At 39.6% G+C, this 19,517-nt stretch overlaps 1 protein-coding gene across 6 annotated transcripts in view; it reads right to left on the bottom strand.

Annotated features, from left to right (window-relative positions):
• LOC131679043 (transcription factor mef2A) overlaps positions 1-19,188 on the bottom strand; it is a 297,358-nt gene extending 278,170 nt beyond the window's left edge. For 3 of the 6 annotated variants that reach the window (XM_058959580.1, XM_058959575.1, XM_058959578.1), the window contains exon 1: positions 18,612-19,188. The gene's annotated coding sequence lies outside the window, so the exon portion shown is untranslated. Of the gene's footprint in view, positions 1-11,014; positions 11,409-18,611 lie in introns of those variants that run through there. The other 3 variants (XM_058959577.1, XM_058959579.1, XM_058959576.1) reach the window with 3 other exon arrangements.
• Positions 19,189-19,517: the final 329 nt, after the last annotated feature.

The raw sequence follows: 19,517 nt of genomic DNA, 5'->3' as shown, positions 1-19,517 counted from the left end.
ATCATAACTCGTATCGACCGATTGCAATGCTATCTTGTATCAGGAAATTGTTGGAAAAAATTATCCTACGACGTCTCGACAATTGGGTTGAGGCGAACGGCTTGCTATCAGATACCCAGTTTGGTTTTCGGAGGGGAAAGGGAACGAATGATTGTCTGGCGCTACTTTCGTCAGAAATCCAACTCGCTTACGCAAAAAAAGAACAAATGGCGTCTGTGTTCTTAGACATAAAAGGAGCATTCGACTCAGTCTCCATTGATGTTCTCTCGGAGAAGCTACATCAATGTGGTCTTTCACCGATATTAAATAATTATTTATACAATTTATTGTCAGAAAAGCACATGCATTTTTCATATGGCGATTTGGCGACACTCAGAATAAGTTACATGGGCCTCCCACAAGGCTCTTGTCTAAGCCCCCTTCTCTATAATTTTTACGTGAATGACATTGATAATTGTATTGTCAGCCCATGCACTTTAAGACAACTTGCAGATGATGGGGTGGTTTCTGCCACAGGACCAAAAGCTATAAATTTACAACAACCATTGCAAGATAGCTTGGATAATTTATCAATTTGGTCTTTAAAGCTGGGCATCGATTTCTCTACGGAGAAAACAGAGTTGGTCGTTTTCTCAAGGAAGCGTGATCCAGCTCAGCTTCAGCTTCAGTTGGTTGGTAGAACGATAGCCCAAGTCCTGACTTTTAAATACCTTGGAATTTGGTTCGATTCTAAAGGCACATGGGGAGGCCACATTAGGTATCTAATAACGAAATGCCAACAAAGGATAAATTTTCTGCGAACAATAACTGGATCATGGTGGGGTTCTCATCCAAGTGACATGATGAGATTGTATCAAACAACAATACTTTCAGTAATGGAATATGGGTGCATCTGTTTCCGTTCAGCTGCGAACACTCACATTATTAAACTGGAACGGATACAGTATCGCTGTTTACGAATTGCCTTAGGTTGCATGCAGTCGACCCATACGATGAGTCTTGAAGTACTAGCGGGAGTTCTTCCTTTAAAAGACCGATTCTGGGATCTCTCTTCTCCGTTACTTATTCGATGTGAGGTTATGAACCCACTGGTAATTGAAAATTTTGAAAGACTTGTCGAGCTTCAACCCCAAACCAGATTCATGACAGTGTATTTCAATCACATGTCACAAGAAATAACGCCTGCTAGGTATGTTCACACATACGTCAATATACTAGATATTCCTGAATCCACTTTATTCTTCGACACGTCCATGCAAGCAGAGATTCGTGGAATTCCGGATCATCTACGCTCGCGGGAGATCCCTAAAATATTCACAAGTAAATATCAACACATAGACTGCCTTAAAATGTTTTACACTGATGGGTCACGAATCAGTGAGGCCACTGGTTTCGGTATTTTCAACAATAATTTTTCAATTTCTCTCAAACTTGCAGAACCCGCCTCTGTTTATATAGCGGAACTAGCAGCAGTTCACTATAGTTTTCAAATAATTAATACTTTACCCCCGAACCATTACTTTATCCTCACTGATAGTCTCAGCACAATTGCAGCTCTACGCTCAAAGAGGATTGATAATCACGATCCATTCTTTTTGGGGAAGATACGAGAATCTCTGAGTAACCTGACAAGAAAATGTTATAAATTTACCCTAGTGTGGCTCCCCGCCCATTGCTCTATTGCGGGCAATGAGAAAGCTGATAATTTAGCCAAGATTGGTGCACTAGATGGTGAAATATATGAAAGACCCATCGCTTACAATGAATTTTATAGCGCTTCTCGACAGAGGACACTTGCTAGTTGGCAAACATCTTGGGACAATGGAGATATGGGACGATGGCTACACTCAATTATCCCTAAAGTATCAACGAAGGCATGGTTCAAAGGATTGGATGTAAGTCGGGACTTCATCCGTGTGATGTCTAGGCTCATGTCCAATCATTATACTTTAGATGCGCATCTCCGTCGTATTGGGCTCGCTGAGGGTAATCATTGTGCTTGTGGAGAAGGTTACCACGACATTGAGCATGTTGTTTGGTCCTGCACTGAATATCGTGAAGCCAGATCACAATTAGTAGATTCTTTACAAGTCCGAGGAAGACCAATCCATGTTCCTGTTAGAGACATCCTGGCGTATCGCGATCCTCTATACATGGAACTTATCTATCATTTTCTAAAAACAGCGTCTGTCAAAATTTAATTAAATTTATCTCCTCATACTCTCATCCAAGGCTAATCATTCACCAATTAAAGTGTCCTAGAATATTCAGTTTTTAAATTTAGACAATAACAGAAAAAAATGTAAATAAATACACCCGAAAATACTAGATCATTATGAAATATAACAATGTAAGGAAAAAAGCAAACAATAAAGTGATTTCAGTGTTAGTTTTAGACAAAGTACTAGTATAGTTAAAATTAGTCTTAAGGATTTTTGTAACGTGCTATGTAAAAAAGAAACTGGCGTAAAAAGCTTTTGCAAATGCCGTGTCAAATAAACGTATGAAAAAAAAAAAAACAATGCTGTCGTAGTCAGCGTTTTTAAAATCGTAGACGATTGAGCTAGAGACGTCTTCAAAATTCACTCCTAGGTTACCAGCGAATACAAGATGTAGTGGGGGACGATGACGCACCCGCTTGATTAAATACTTTTTTACTCTTTTAAGAAATTTTACCAGACGATTTTTTAACAATTTACCGGTAGGTTTAGACAATAAATTTGTTTTGCTCAGCTCTTGCGAACAGAAAAACCTGTCGGCTGACATATTCCATTGGTCCTATTCGTTAGATGTTGGATGGAATCGACGATTTTGTCTGACGTCGAATCCACCCGAGTAACGGCAGAAGAGATAATCGATCTAAAAACGTCTCATGTAATCGAATTATAGATGACTGTGACATTTTGAGGGCATTTGTGGTATATTGAACAGGTTGATGGTGGAACCACGAGTCGCCTCTGGCGATAGGTATTCCAGAGCGAATCAGTTATAAACTTACAGCGGAAAACTATGACTAGGCCATGCTCATATGGACAATCGAAAGGATATGTGAAGAATCGTTTGCCTTATGCTAGTAGAAGTGGGGCGTTCCATCCACGTCTACCACGTTAATAGAACGTATAAGTCAGGAATCAGTAGCGTCTGGCTCAAATGGCATGTTTCCCACGTGGATCGGAGATTTGTGCCTTGCCAAGAATAGTCTTTTCATAAATTTCCCTGACGGGAAGGATTGGGGAAGTGGTAAGGTTAGGGGTACGGAAAATAAGCACCCCAGAGGGATGCCGAACGATCTGCAGGTGCTACAACAGCAGGAATTAATCTTGCTACTCCCGGAGGGCTTTAGAATTTTAATTTAATCAGTAAGCGGATATATCAACACCCCGAGGTAATATTGAAATAACACCCCCGAAGAGATACTGTCATTCAAATACGGCTAAACCTATAGCTCTTTACCACACTGGGTTATGAACAATAGCATATCCCTTAGTTTCAGCTCTCGGTACATAGGTTCATCTATGTATGGAGAACCAAAATTCCGGATACGTAATTGCATTACTACAGGGCAGTTGCATAGCAAATGATATGATGTTCACAAAGATCATATGAATAATACTCAGCGTGCTGAATAGTAGCCATGTGATGATTAAGTTTGCAATGTCCAGTCAGTGCCTTGACTAGAATACTGCAGTTGTGCTTGGAAAGGTGCAACAAATTCTTTGACATTTTCGGACTCACATCCGACAGAAAAGTCTTTGTTTGAACGCAATTTTGCAACCTACACCAACCAAAGAACCAGGTCAGTATAACGAACTACGTACTCTTCAAGTTGTCGCTCTATCCAACCAGACAGCCATTCCTTCCTAAAAGGAATTCTCACATTGAAAGTTCTAAAAAGAAAACTACATGTGAGTGTAAGGTCACTGGGAGTAAGTGTATACTCATCCCAAGTAACCATTTGGGGCCACAGTCTTGTGTGGCAAGTTGCACGATCTATTGGGTTACTGTTCCAGAGCCCAGTGACCTTAAGATGGTATGCACAAGAAAGTACTTCTTGTTTCATAAACAGATGTAGTGGTTTTATGTTCAAGGTGTTGTCGAGAACGCACCAGTCATCGCCATCAAGACCATCCTCTGAAAATGGTTTAACTTTGATTGGATTGTCTTGACTTCTCTCTTCTGCCACCAAACAAGGCACCCGTATGCCAGTATTGGTCTAACAATTGTTGTGTAGTTCCGCTGAATGTAATTGGGTTTGAGTCCCCAAGATTTGCCGAAAGCCCGTCTACATTGGCCGAAAATTGGCAGTTTCCTTATCTCTACTTGTCTTAACGATGAGCACAGATGTCGGATGCTAAGCATTGCGTGTATCCAGTTCGTGATATATGAAGGTACTCCATGACCTCGTGTTGCTTCCAAAATGGAATCGAAAGACACGTCGTCAAAAGCACCTTCAATATCGAGAAAAACTAAACTTGATTACTTTTGTGAAAAAGTTTTTTCAATGTTGTAGACAACATTGTGTAACAGGGTGGTAGTGGACGTCCCCCTCTGATATGCATGTTGCATTACATGCAGCGGATGCCCGTTCACGCTATACCATCCCGAATGTAGTGGTCGATTAAACGTTCCACTGATTTGAGAAGGAAGGAGGTCAGACTGATCGGTCTAATGCTTTTTGACTCCTCATAAGTGAGGCGGCCACCTTTGGGAATGAACTTGACGGTTATTTCCCGCCACGCTAATGAAATGTATCCTGTTGCAAGACTACAAGTAAGGATCTTTTTCAAAATATGTTTGAAATGTTCATAGCCTTTTTGTGGTAGATCTGGAGTGATTCCATCCTTTCTAGGAGACATACGGAACAAAACTTTCAATCGCCCATTTGATCGATTCGGTTGTCACAATTCTACGAGCAAATACCCAAGAATTAGAACTACCAGAGAAAAACTCAGGGGCAGTCACCAGTGATGGCTCTATACAGCCTGGAAAGTGTGTGTGTGTGTCAAAAAGACAGTTGAGTACTACATCTTCGTCAGACGAGTACTCACCATTAACAGTTCTAATTGAACTGATATGAAAGTTTTTCGATTTCGAAAGTAACTTATTTAATCTACTAGTCTCATTGAGACTTGAGACATTTGTGCAAAGGTATTTCCAACCACTTCACTCAGAGAATTGAAGGGCATTTCTGTATACTTTGCTAGCCAACTTAAATGCATCCGACCCGTCCCTGCGTCTGCGATTCCAAGCTCTTCTCATAACTTTTTGAGTGGAACAAGTTCGGTGTTCCACCTAGCTGTTCCTCTAAAAGCACGCATGACTCGAAGCGGACAAGCCTCTTGATAAGCTGCTACTTGTTTTATCCGTGACCTCATTCAAATCACTTGGAGATTCAATCGTCGGAAAATACCTATGAAACCTAGTCGCCAAACCCTCTTCGTAGAGGTCCCAGTTCGTAGAATTGGGATTACGATATGTAACGGTATTTAGTGAGACATTTAAATGATCAAAGACGATGTACTTATGATCAGATAACGACGGTTCGAGCTTGTTTGGTACGAGCCAGTTTGCCAACTCATGCGTTATACCGTCAGAGCAAAGAGTTACATCTAACACCAGAGGCAGAGAAGGCCAGCTCGTGGAAATATCGGGCGGTTTTCTGCATTAAGAATGTGCAGATTTGCACTACTTAAGTATTCCATTAATTCGGTGCTTCTCAAATTGATATATGAGCTGACCCAAATTATGTTGTGGGCAGTTGCATCACTGCCGATTATGAGGGGAAACCCATTTTGTCACAGTATGATACAACTCTTTTGAAATCATCAGAAGGTGATAGCTCATTAAGCGGCAAATATGCCGAACAATAGACGTATTTCTTGTTTATGTTGTCAAACAGTCATATTTACCGTGACAGCACAAATATCGCGAGTTGTGAGGTCGGATATCAGACATGCATCAATAGCACTTTTCGCAAGTACCGTAAACCGGGGTGACTTTGATCATCGGGGTGACTTTGATCACTCGAAACTTTTTTCGTAGATTGCTTTTTAAACCAGAATAGTCTACCGAATCATTTTAGTTTGAAATGATTTTTACTCTAAACTTATGAAATACTGGTTTGTTATACTGTTTGAGTATTTTGTTCGGTTTTTGGGTACAAAAACTACAAAAAACCGAAATTTGACTTTACCTTATTTTTACGAAGCTTCATAAAGTGTCTATTTTTTATAAAACAAATAAATCTCAGATTTGAGCAAGAGTAATAAATTACAAGCGAGATTTTATTTTCCTTTAGAGTGGGATGTGCCAAATTTACTTTTAAGAGTTTGTTTATTTTAAATACATTTTTTTGTGAAACTAGTTGGCAATTATTTCAAATTTTTTTAAGCTAAAGCTCACAACTTTTTTTATTGTTCAATATTCCAACGTGTAAAAATGGATGAAACATTTTGTATATTGATAAAGCACTGAAATAAAACAATTTTAGCAGTTTTAAAGGTTTTCAGAATCTTTTATTCTAGATGGACACAAATTATACGAATTTTGGTTACTCGAATTTTACAGTACATTGAATACTTTGTATAATACCAATTAACATCTATTTAACAATGAGTATCTTTCCAGAATTAGTTTAAACAAACATTTGAATGAAAAACATTGACATCAATAACTTAATGTGGGTGAACATGCAGGTTATCAAAGTCACCCCGGAATACGAAAACGGACATCAACTTGAAATCATTTTTGGAAAAATAGCTGTAAGCGGACAATTTTAGGTAAAACCATCCAATCTTGTTCTCCTTACATCAGTACATGGTTTAAAAATAATAAACTTGAAAAAAATGTGTTGCGTCCAAAAATATGCAATGATTACTTCGAAAAGTGATCAATGTCACCCCGGTTTACGGTATACATGTACGTGGCATTCGAGTGTGTATCTTCGTCGCGAGCGGTTGACTCTCGTAGAGCTCCCTTCGAGTCGGTTAATTTTCATCATTTTCGCCACAGTTTACTGCCTCCCGGTTATCGAAAGTGTGAATAACGGTTATACAAAATGAAGTGGCTTATAAAAGCCTTTTTCGGCATATTTTCGACTGACGCGAGGTGTGACAGTTTGTGAAAATCGAATTCCGGCAAATGAAAAAAAAATAATCCTTTACTCGTATTACGGGCCGGCAATTCCCGATGCAAGGGCAATAAAAGTGTACAGAAAACAACTAGAAACACAGTGCACATACTAAAAATAGTGAAAAATGGTTTTTCAGAGAAAAAAATTCGATCCGAAAAGTGAAAAAATACGGCAATAAGAAAAATTGGCTTATTGAAATAATTGTCGTTTCACCGGCAACTAGCGATTACCAGGTGTCGCCCCCAAAATTCTTCGCCCGAAAAATAGGTGGCAAACCAGCCGGTCGGTGCTCAGCTGTTTTCGTCCGCGTCCCTTGTCACCTATTTTAATTGGGTGTTTCATCGGCGGTGTTATCTTTGAAAATGAGCAGCCTTGGATATTCAACTGTTTTTTTTTGCTTTCTTATTTTATTGCAAATGAGTAGAGGTTTTGATTCTTTTATATTCGGGATTGCAGATATTTTGTGGCATATTTTGGGTGTTCGTTGATGTGATGGTACTGTAAGGGAACACCTATCCGCCGGTCGGCCAACTTTTCATTAGATTAAACAAACTAATTTCTATGTTTGTTTAGGGTTTGTCTTACCAACGGGGGAACTGATTCACAGAGTATTCAATGTGCATAGGGAAAACACATGGCCTTGTTTTAGTGGAATGATGACTTCAATCATGTATGAGGTTTGAGAATTGACAATTCGCGAGAGGGTTCGGGGACCAGTTGGCAATCACCTCCAGTTATGTCAGCACGAAGAATAAGTATTTTGCTGTCATGTTCATTGGTTAGCTTTCACTTCTATCTCATTCCTCTACGCGAGTCTAGGTCTATTGATGATATTTGGTCCTTAGACCGGCGACGACAGGATGCTCTCGGCCTTCTGCCGAGAGTGGCAGAATGAGAGGGTGCAAACGGATCTAGTCGAGAAGACAATACCGTAAAAATGAGTAGTTGCTCGGAGGGCGGCTCCAACGGGACTTTGATTTGACAGGTATCGACGATCGCGGTTTAATACGTACTCAATACGCCGCGTCTGTTTTAATGAATATAATTTCAAGTTCCGTTATTGGTAACAAACCCGTGCATCAGGTTAACGATCCTCTGTATTTCCTTTGTATTGAATGTTCGATACAATCGTAATTTCAAAAAACAATCCGATATGGTAAACAGGAAATACTTTCGTTGATTTATAACATCTCGAGCTATCATAACTCTTTGTCTATATAACGTATTATCACTCGGTAGTTTGCAACCCAAAAATATATCGTAGAGAAGGAATAGCGAAATTAGTCTAACTAATGTCGCAATAAATAGTGATCCGGCCCATTACGCAGATAAGATTAACTTTTCTAGGCAATACTCCCATTGAAATTGCTTTTGTTTAGAAAACATAGGATACTCTCAGTAGCCGGCTTCCCAGAGTTTAAAAAGAACATAAAAACTAAATAAGATCTTTTTCGAGCGATCGTGTTCTCGAAAATTAATTAAACCACTACCTTATAAACTATGCTTTACAGGTCGCATCGCTTGCTTGGAGCGAATCCTAGACCCTATTCCCTTCCAAACCACCAACTTCGCGACACCTATGAGAGTCTGAGCAATCGTCGTCCGTCCGTTAAGTAGGTGAAGCATCAACTTTTCCCGTTTACCTAATCCTTTATCCTTCCCCGTGAACGATGGAGATGGGGGCGGTCGACAATGATGGCTATCATACTTTTAAGGTCTTAATATGGGTCGTATCGGTAAGAATTCCTACTTAGCACTTCCTAAGAAACTCTTATTAGATAATCAGCAGTCAAACATGATGAAGTCAGTGTGCATTCGCCAAAATCATCTTCACAGCGCAACGCAACAACGGAAATAGCTCAGTTTGCATTCCTGTTTTCACACTTCTTAATAAAGTTTAATATTTATAAAAGCCCCTTTTACTACGAAATGTGTGCTTCGATATAATATTTCTCCATCAACGATAACGCAGCGTTTTGCCTTTCTCATCTATTTTTCTCATGCGAATCCATATTGGGCGGCATAGTCTTGTGAACAAAGGTATACTATTCTCCCATATGAAATACTTTATAGTGGAATCCACCAGATCGAAATGGTGAGTTAAACGAAAGCAATTAAGTGAAAAAATCCCCCATAGATAGGACTCAAAACTGTAACCCTTGTGACTCCGGCCTAAATGCACATAGCCTTATGATATCACTGGGCTAGGATGACGTCCCAGAAAAAAACACAATTATCGCATTGGACGGTGATCGTATCCTGTCTGTAAAGCGAGATCACACATAACCGCAACTACAATATTGTCACTACCCTCTACACAATCTTCTAGGCATACTTTAAATACTACTGATTGATTTTAATGCCAAGTCCAATATCAATTCTTCTCGGATTTAATTGTTCGATCTGATATTCACTACCAACTACCTATATCTCTTGCATGTTCTCGAACTAAATCTGTTTTTGTGAAATATCCGATAGTTCGCGCATTTTATAATAGCATCATCTCTCAGAAGCATTAGAAATCTCCTGGAAATATTATGGTATTTTTGGATTTTTATTGAATGTTGCAGTTTATAAGAAATGCAAAAAATATTTCCTGCAGTGCCCATCAAAGATATACGCGCTTTATCCTAAGGGTAACTAGCCAACTTTGCGGATTAGAAAAATATGTAGCTCGCTTGGGTTTGGAATCGAGCTTCGTATAGGTCAATCGACTCTCCATTTCTTCAATTCGAATTGTTCGTGTTCGAAAATTTAGTCAATATTAATCCAAATTTTTCGAAGCCTGAATTTTCTAAACTTGTTTTGGATTGCAAGAGCGATTCTCATCGCCTTTGTATTAATTGTAGAAGTCAATTTCATCGAAAGAACTTCAATTGCTAATATTTATGAGATTAGAGTTCTCTAAAGGAAAAAATACTCTTTCAAAATGTTGGTTACCAGTAGGGGTAAAACTACTAAAATCACATTAGCGAACTTTCGCAATGGAAATTTACTCTTTAGTTCGTACTAATTAGAAATAAAAACAGGTTCAACTACACCACGAAGTCCTAAAATTTGTCCAAGTCCTAAATATTTGTCCAAGAGCTAAGCTTGACCAGTGAATTGAATTTCTGATCAAAATAAATAAATCAACCTGTGTCCCAAAAAATTCTTTCACTGCATCATTCCAGCAAATTCCCGAATATCCTTGGTGTCATACCCAAAATATTAGATCGATTGGTCCCTTCGACCAATGTGTCCTCTGCTGTTGACCACATTCTCCGCGCCGGCAGAACCTCTCCAGAGGGAAACACATTTCTCTTTCTGGCTGGCTTTGCGAATTAAATTTGGTTTGGGATGGTTCGCCGTCTCTCGCTCGTACGACGGCAGCAAACTGGTTCTCGCAGCTCAGTAAAATGCGATACACAACCCATCTACGGCGGCGGTGGTGCTCTTTCCTACCTCTCGCTTTGGTGCACGCGTTTCACGGATAACATGAGTAACAGAGTGTACCCACCGCCGGAATACGCATGTCTCGGGAAATGTCTTTGTTTTCACAGGAACAGGAAACTATCGAAAATTTCTTTCAATTGCCGAATTTTTTGGGGCCACTTCCAGGCGGCGACTAACTTATGTACGAAATAAGACTTTGGATAAACGAGGACAAATGTTCCTAGCGGTACCGGTGCCAGCGTACGATCTTCTGCGTTCCTCCGAGAGTGCCGATAGAATGCACCGGTAAAAAGGAAAGTGCAGGTCATCTACACAAAGAGAAAGGACAATCACTCTTCCTCAAGGAAAAGCTTTCACTTTTCTTCCTGCAGGAAGGAACACAGTATGAACTTTTGGTTCCGTGACAGCAACCCAGGCGATACAGCAGAAACCAAGTCGAAGAATTACCTTTAACTTCCACCGAATGATTTCCCGTAGCTGCAGCTTCCTTGACCGCAAGTTCCTCAATCTCGCCCAATCCCAAATGGGGAAAGGCCTTGAAATTTTCAACTTCACCACTTGACGCACTTCCAGCTCAAATCACTGTCCTGGTCCGAGCAATTGTGTGTTCACTTCGCAAAATGTGCCCCGCACTGCACAACCAACAAACGGTTTACGCGATTTGCGGCAGGGAATTTGCGACCGCAGAAAGAAAAAGTCGACCATTCGAAAAATCTTTGCATCCACTTTGTTACCTATAGGTGGGTATAGGTGTATGTACCGCGACCCGTCCGCTGAGGAAAAACTCGGCACTGGCTCTGCTGCTGTTCGCTACTGTGGTGTAGTTATTCTGCTCTGCGGCCTGCTGGTGCTGGCTGAATCTCGCTGACACTCACACAGTATTTGCGATAGTGTGAATTTGTAAACACGCACACCACGTTTGCACTCGCGCATGCAATGCGATTTGACACTAGCGGAGCTGTCAAGTGAGTTTGAAGCGAGGACGAGACGACGACCATCATAAATGAAGGCGAGCTTCGAGCGGCGAACGGTGTGGGTGTGAATGTGAAACTCGCCGCACGAACGAATGAGCGGTGAATTTCGTCGGTTTCTCACTAGCGTGAAGTGCTCCCAAAGGGAAAATTCAGATCGATGAAGTCCTCCCAAATAGAAATGTACAGTAATGAAACCATAATTTTCTGTATTTCTGTATTTTGTATGTAGCATAAGCTTCATATCAGGTTAAGGAAAGGAAATTTTCGGTAACAATAATTTTACAATAGTTTACAGAATGTACTGCAATAAACTTTAACGGTTTTACAGTAAATGTAAAGATGCAACATCGACTTTTACAGTAAAAAGGGGGTGGTTATGTATCTAAACATAAAATTGGATTTTTCCATGCATTTTTTTATTTCGACTAGAGGTTTTAACCTTAAGGTCATTCGCCTCTTCGGGTTAGAAAAATCTCTTGTGAAAAATTTCTATCCTTATGTGCGGGGTCGGGACTCGAACCCAGGTGCGCTGCGTACAAGGCAATCGATTTTTCCATCCATTTTTTTCTCGGAATCAGTAACATTTAATGTGAAATTACAGTATCGTTTTTTCGTTGGACAGTAAATTAATTTTTACATTCAATTTTATTGTGAATCTGCTGTGAGAACTCATCATAGAATTATCTTGAACTAGCAAGAACCATAATATTTATTGTATGGTTGTTTGCAAGGTTGATGCAACTGCTAAATTCTATCCGGGTTAATTGCATACAAATAGATAGAGCACGTTGAACCATTAAAGGCCGATTTCTTCACCCTCGCTTAACTTTTAAACCAGGTTCACCAGTACCTGGCTTAAGCATCAAGCGAGGGTGAAGAAATCGGACCTAAATCCTTCAAGCACATTTTCTATAAAGAACGATATAAATAAAGCTGAAAAAACCTGGACATTTCTCACAAAAATGCTAGTGCGGCTAATGCTCGGCATTATAGCCATTAAATTTTGACTATTTGAATTCGAACAGTTATTAGTACCAAATACATATATATGGTACACCGAAGTACACTGCCAAAGTAACAGTGTACTTTGATGAAATAGTGCTAAAACTGGCTTCACGGACGAATTTGTTCACTTTTGCAACCATTGACACATGCAATTGTTTTGGTTACCTGTTGACGAAAATTCGAGATTTCTTTAATAATTATACCTGTGTCGACGGTAAAACATTATCGTTATGTTCTATCAACCACCAGTAGACGTGGGTGCAACGTTCGACTCCTCCTTGCAGAAAGCAAAGAATATTTGACATTTCCTTTCGATCATGTCCATACGAGCCTGCCTAGTCCTAATTTTCTGTTCTAAGTTTTTAACTGATTCTAGAATACGTCTTTCCGTCTTTCGGTTTCATTGCTTTTGTTTCTCTTAGCTTTAAATTTGCCGAAAATAACCAACAAAATCGATACAGTAGTTAACTTTTGGGTGGTAATGTTTGTGGAGCGTTCAAAACCGAAGGAGGTAGAAATCAATTGAAATGTTTGAAGATTGGGTAGCGTAATTGGTTTGTTCGATGAGCCAAAAACTGTTTACCCTTTTGTATGGGACCTTCGCGTATTTAATTTGTATTTGTTAGTATTATCAGCTTAATTGAGGGTTTCGGTCCTCTAGGTTGGTGCGTAGAGCAGTGATTGAGCAATTGGGTCATTAAATGAGGAAAAAATCTTTTTTTTATTACATACATCGATAAGGTTGATTTTTGTGATTGCAACAATGTTTTTTTTCCAACTCAGGAAACGTGAAAATAATATAAAAATTCAAAATAAAGAAATATGTTAGCAGTCTGGATTTGACACTATCCGAAGCATTTGACATATCGAATTTCACGACAAATGATGCCCTGTCAGAGAAAATTAATGCATGCTTTCCCGGTTTTCCCGCAGGGTGATTTTTATTTGACATAAACACCATCCAATGCATAGTTTTTTTTTTTTTCATTTTGGGTGTTGTCTTGATAGGCCAAATGTAAACAACCGCAGTTTTCCTATGTATGGTTGCCAAGTTTACATAAGATTTATTTTAAAAAGCAAAAAAATCGTTTTTACGTATCACATCGAATTTTTTTTAAAATAATGTTATATTATGTATATAAAACCTAAAATTTATCGAATGAAACGGAAAACTATATATAACTCAATGACCCAATTCCGCGTCAATTCGTTGAACGATTCGACCTGATTTTCGAGTAACCCAAAACATTTTTTAAAATATTTGTTCCACTAAGATAAATAATAAACTTGTCTTTCTGATACAAAATTATGTCAAGAGACGAATCTTGGCTTACTTAGGAATTAAAATTAAAAAAGAATCATGAATATGGTGTCACTACCTAAAAACAGTTGCGCGCACCCATCGGTATCTGTTCATGTAAAACATTCCAGGTGCAAAGGTATTTCACAGATTTTGAATGTTCTGCAGAGTTTGAAAACTTTACAGATTTCCAGTTTACTGTTATAATGCACAGACTAGAAAGTTTTTTTTTCAATTTTGCACCTCGCGCAACTTCTTGTTTTGAAACAAATTTGTACGTTTTCCTTAATACAGATTTGCAAAGAGTTTTACATAGGCGCTTCGAATACTGTTCGTTCGCTTTATTTCACCTCGACGCTTCTCACATTAGTGACTCCGACAAAAATTACGATCGAACTAGTAAAAATCAAAATGTCAATATGCGGTTGCGGTAAATGTCGCCGTCAAGATTCTGAATTTTCGAAAAAAAAATGCACCGATGATGTGGTTTGCCCAGGTGGAACCGCAGTTCGCCTGATTACAAAATTTCAAGGCTCGAGCGGCTGCTAGGTTTCTGTGACTTTGGTGATATGCGGCCGACACTAGGGTTCGCAGTACCGACCCTTTTTGGCGAGAACCGGTACTACGGTACTGAAGCCCTTAGTACCGGTAGTACCGGTAAAGTACCGGTACTCGAATATTTTTTTTTTTAAATCAAAAAAAGGTTCAAACTGAAATTGAAAGCTCAAGCTGATGATCTTATTCTCAGATGATTGATTTGTGCTGATCAAAAAAACATATTTATTATTTTTAATTGCTTCGGAATGGCAAGACTTATTCCACAGAAAATATTTTTCATATAGGGCACCTTCTTTTATTTCGAAATCTAGGCCACTTTGAAATCAATAACTGCTAAGTGGTGCGACTTTCGTCGATTTGAACAGATGGTAAATGTATGAAACCCTATTAACAGCAGTAAATCAAAGCGAGAATGGCAGTAAATCCGAGCAGGTTAATCGCACTTCCTCTCTTGCTTTTCTGAAAATTGGTTCCGACCTTTACGTCGTTTGCCTAGTATTCTCTAATGCATATCAAGGCTCCTTGCTTTTCTGTAAACTATGGAGTTTTGCAGAATTTTCCGAACACCAATTATTACAAATCGCCCCATTCGAAGCAGTTCACCAAGTCTAAAACTGTTAGCTACTAAATCGTTGTTCGTTCTTTTATAGATAAAGGTTTAAGAGCAAACCAAATACAGACATGACTTAGACCATAGTCTTATTACGCGCCACCCAGTGAATAATGGAAATCAATCAGAATGTCGCTAATAAAACTTTAACTTCTAGAATTATTATGATGATGACCCCACCTCATTCCCACATAAAGGTGTTATCTCAACGATTTATTTAGAAGGCAAATTAATATAATTAAACGTTAACTTGCAGACCGATATTTTGAAACAGATCCCCCTGCAGAGTTAACATATTTGTCATAAAAAATTGTATAGTACCGAAAATACCGGTACTGGCTTTTGTTCAGTACCGGTATTACGGTACCAAAAATGGGTCGGTATTCCCGGGATTTTCGGTACCGGTATTACCGGTACCACAACCCTAGCCGACACTTACTAGCAAAGATGCAAGAGTTAGCCACAGGATTAAATGTAACAGACGACATATTGAAGATGCTTTTTCTTCAAAGGATACCACCTAACGTTAAAGCAATCTTTTCTGTCAGCGACGGTAGAATCGAGAAACTAGCGGCGATGGAGGATAAAGTGCAACGATATGGGGAACCAAACTGCGACTCCCACGACCGAGATACGGCATATGCGAGCGTCAAAGAGTGATCCACAACGCACTCGTTCGGCATCTAAATCGTCAAGAGATGGTGAAATTTGTTGGTAACATCGCAAGTACAGCAGACACACACAGACATGCCGCGAATTCTGCAAGAAAATCCATTCAAAAACTAATCGTTCATCTGAAGCGACAATGCCACATTTTTCTCCATGAACGTACGAGCAATTTTAAATTTCTGATTGACAGCAGTTCCGACGATTCCATCATATCGGCTACAATGATAGATCAAAAAGAGCTACTTCATTTAATCACCTCACTGCAAACGGAACTGGAATTAAAGTTTACCCGTCTTCGATGAAGCTTAGTGTTGGATCGCCTGGTATAGCATCGAGTTGCTCACTGTTTGTAGGATGCATTTCCTCTGTAAATGGTGCCAGTTTTACATCGTGGACGTTACGAGCATACTGTATTCCGTTTCCACTCATTACTACTACTTTTACACCTTGCCTGGCAATAACTGTAGAACGTTTCGGTGGGAATGAGGCGTCAGTTTTTTATTTAAGTTGTTTATGTAGAACAATATCGCTAATTTTTGCAGCGGACTCCCTTGCTCCATTAAAAGCGTCCACATGCTTTTTGCTAGAAAGTTTTGCTTCCGAATCTCTTTCACTCAAACCAATTCGATCCAACTCCCTTGCGATATTCTCTTTTCAAAGGCTTGGAAAGGTTCCCCGAAATCTCGACCCTACCATCAGCTCAAACGGCGTGACCATCAACCTTGCACGAGGCACAAGAGCAAGCACAAGAGTATTGTGATTATGCACAAATCGTTGAATGGCTGACCACCAATTATTTCAGTCATTTCGAGCCCGTCATTTCGAGCGCTTTAATAAATCCTTGATTTTGCCGCACTGCCATTCCGTTCGATTTCCGACTTAAGGGAGCTTGAGCAACCACCCCTGGCTGCTACTCCATTATTGATCTGAACTAGCTGAAATTGCACAGGGAATCGGTAGATATTTATGCTTGGGAGTAGCGAAACATCTTTCAATATGAAACTCCTGGTGTTTATTGATCAATACCGGCCCCGGCCAGACCCGAATGTAGATCGCGGAAGGAAAGAGAAGGAATGCTAGTCCGATACTTGCTTTTGCTAGAGGCCGTATATACGCACTCCACAAGTATCACGGGGGGATAATTGTTAGTAAGTATAGAAGTTGAATTCTGCTTCTTCATGGTCGACGCCAGAGAGAGGTGACTCCACTATCTGGACTAGATATCAATCCATCAACTCATGGACAGCGAATAACGGCTGTACTTCCCTTCCGAAGGAAGGCGTGACCACAGATTTTTTCACTTCAGAAAAATCTCAACGACCTCAGCCGGGATTGAACCCAGACCAACTGGAATGAGTGGCAGCCAATTGCGAACATAAGGGAATAGCTTTACGAGATTTCATGCCCTTCTCTTCTCAGAAATTACAAATATTTGTGCTATGGAATGGCGGACTGTTGTCGCTTTGCAAAATCTTTGGGCAATCCCTGAGTTTGAAAAAAATCACAAAGAGCGGCATTCGTACTTGCAGTGTTTAAATTATGCATCTCGATTACATACAGAAATCGTGAGTACGTATCCGTGACTACCAGAAATTTCTCCGAACCAAAACCCGTTGCTGTTAAGAAATCTATGTGAAGGGTTCGCGAGATGACAACGGAGTTGGGGGACTTTTTCTGGAAAGCAACGTACAAGTTTCGCATCTTTTAACGGAATTTGCCATCCCTAGTCACCAGAAAAATTCTCACATAATCCTCTTGATAACAACCTCCCCCGTATGACCTCACTGCAGAGATTTTTCGCGTAATGTTTGTAGAGGTACGATGGGCTCGTTTTTAAATATTAAGGAATCGAGGTAATGCAGATGCTTTTTCTAGCATTCAAACCGCAGCAGGCGCTTAGCCAAGTATCAAACTTCAACTTCAACGTTTTCCAATTTTCCTGAGAACACTGGATCAACTGGAAAGAAACATCCACGATGTTATCCTTGTTGGTAACTATTTTAATTGAGCATTCGTGCGGTTGTAGTCTTAGTGACCATGCTTCGGCTCTCGAGATGGCTCGCTTCCCAAATCTATCCCAACTATTATATTTTTGATGCGTTCGTAAATTGGATTACGGTCGTTGGCTCTATTTTCGAAACGCAATATCCTATTCATCTTGCACAGCTTTAGAATTTTAAACCTATAATTTTACGTACGTAAACTTTTACAAAAAGTTACCTTGCGGTGACTAATGTATTTCAATTACCATCTTCACACGTAGAGCTAGAAATCTTTCTAAACCGAAAAACAGAGGCAAATGACCCTAAATATAAAGAGCTCTATAATCGAAACGAAAAAAATAAAATAGAAAAACCTTGCTTTCAGAGTGATAAAGTAAACAATAATTTGGCCATTAATCCACATGCTGTTTCGGTCTTGTCTGATGATATAGACAGTTTCGAACGTTTTTGTACGCAATAAAAAATATTTTCAAAATTTAACATATATGGCCACATTTTCCATTCAATTATTCTAACCCTAATGTCAACAAAGCCTATCCATGTGTGTAAAACCAGCACCAAGTCCTATATTGTTAATCAAGTCAATCATTATCATAAAACCTCAACTGAAATCGTTCTGAAGTATTCGACATATATTGTACTACTTTTAGGATCTTGACTCAATCAACTTATGTAATAAAGAGATGTACTCTTCATTTAATTACCCAATTGAGATATTGTCCATTTCTTTGTTCAACACTAAAATTTATAGTTGAACTAGAAATTTGTTGCAATTTGAAATTTATTTAGCATTTATGATACCATGCTGGATTGAGTTTGACACGTATAAAAATTAAATCTAACAGAAGAGCTCTCTACTGATAAAGTGGAAACATTTTTAACTAAAATATTTGTTGTTCTATTACAGAGATATCGTTTGTCTTACCTTCTTTCAAGGCTAGCAGCAAAAAAAATATCTCCCCGCAAAAACTATCCGAATATCTGACTGCACTGCACTCACCAGGCTAGAAATAACACATCTCACAATTGCCACTCACGTTATTCAGCGTACCACAATCGTGATAACTCACTGATTTATGTTAGTGGTGGTGGTGCGAAATCCTGATTCGCCACCACTCACGCGCACAGCGAACACAAAGCAATTACAGAAGGGAAGAAGACCTCACAGCTCAGGAATATATTCCGTCCCCTCCGGGCAGTGGTAGCAACGACGAAGATACAGGAAAAGGAAGAAAGCACGACGAAACGCAATCTCCCAAAAAGTCGTACGCACTCCGGAAGCAACTACGGGACTCGATTATACGCACTTTCAATTGAAAACGCCAACTCGCGGGTTATGTTCACACGTTGTGGAATTCTCCCTTAATTTACACACTTTTTTCGTTCTTCATGACCACGGCAAACCAACTTCACTTTACGTTCACGAATCGGATAACAACTTTTCTCGCTTGCCACTATGCAACATACCGACCGACCGACCGACGAAGACAGATCAAATTCGCTTGCGCTCATTGCTGGTCGCTCTGAGTTCCTTACGTGAATTGGTGAGGTGTGGCATGGTGTTTCTCATAAAAATGACGTCTTTTATTTTCCAGGTGAGGTAATACATGAAGTTTGACTGTGTTTGAAAATTTAGGCGTTCGTCGTACATTTTTGCTTTGCTCCGAAAAACTTTTTATCCCGAACATTTGCAGTTTATTAAGGCCCGGTACACGAGGCGTTAGTAATGTCATTACTGAGCAGTAATGTCACTTTTAATGAACGTGTATGGCGAGTAATGATGGAATTCTCATACAATTCCAGTAATGACACTAATGACAGAAAGCGATGT

Source organism: Topomyia yanbarensis, chromosome 2 (assembly GCF_030247195.1).
Source record: "Topomyia yanbarensis strain Yona2022 chromosome 2, ASM3024719v1, whole genome shotgun sequence".
In the NCBI taxonomy this organism is placed as follows: Eukaryota; Metazoa; Arthropoda; class Insecta; order Diptera; family Culicidae; genus Topomyia; species Topomyia yanbarensis.
Note: the sequence above shows the minus strand (reverse complement) of the source record. Positions and strands in the feature narration are given on the sequence as shown.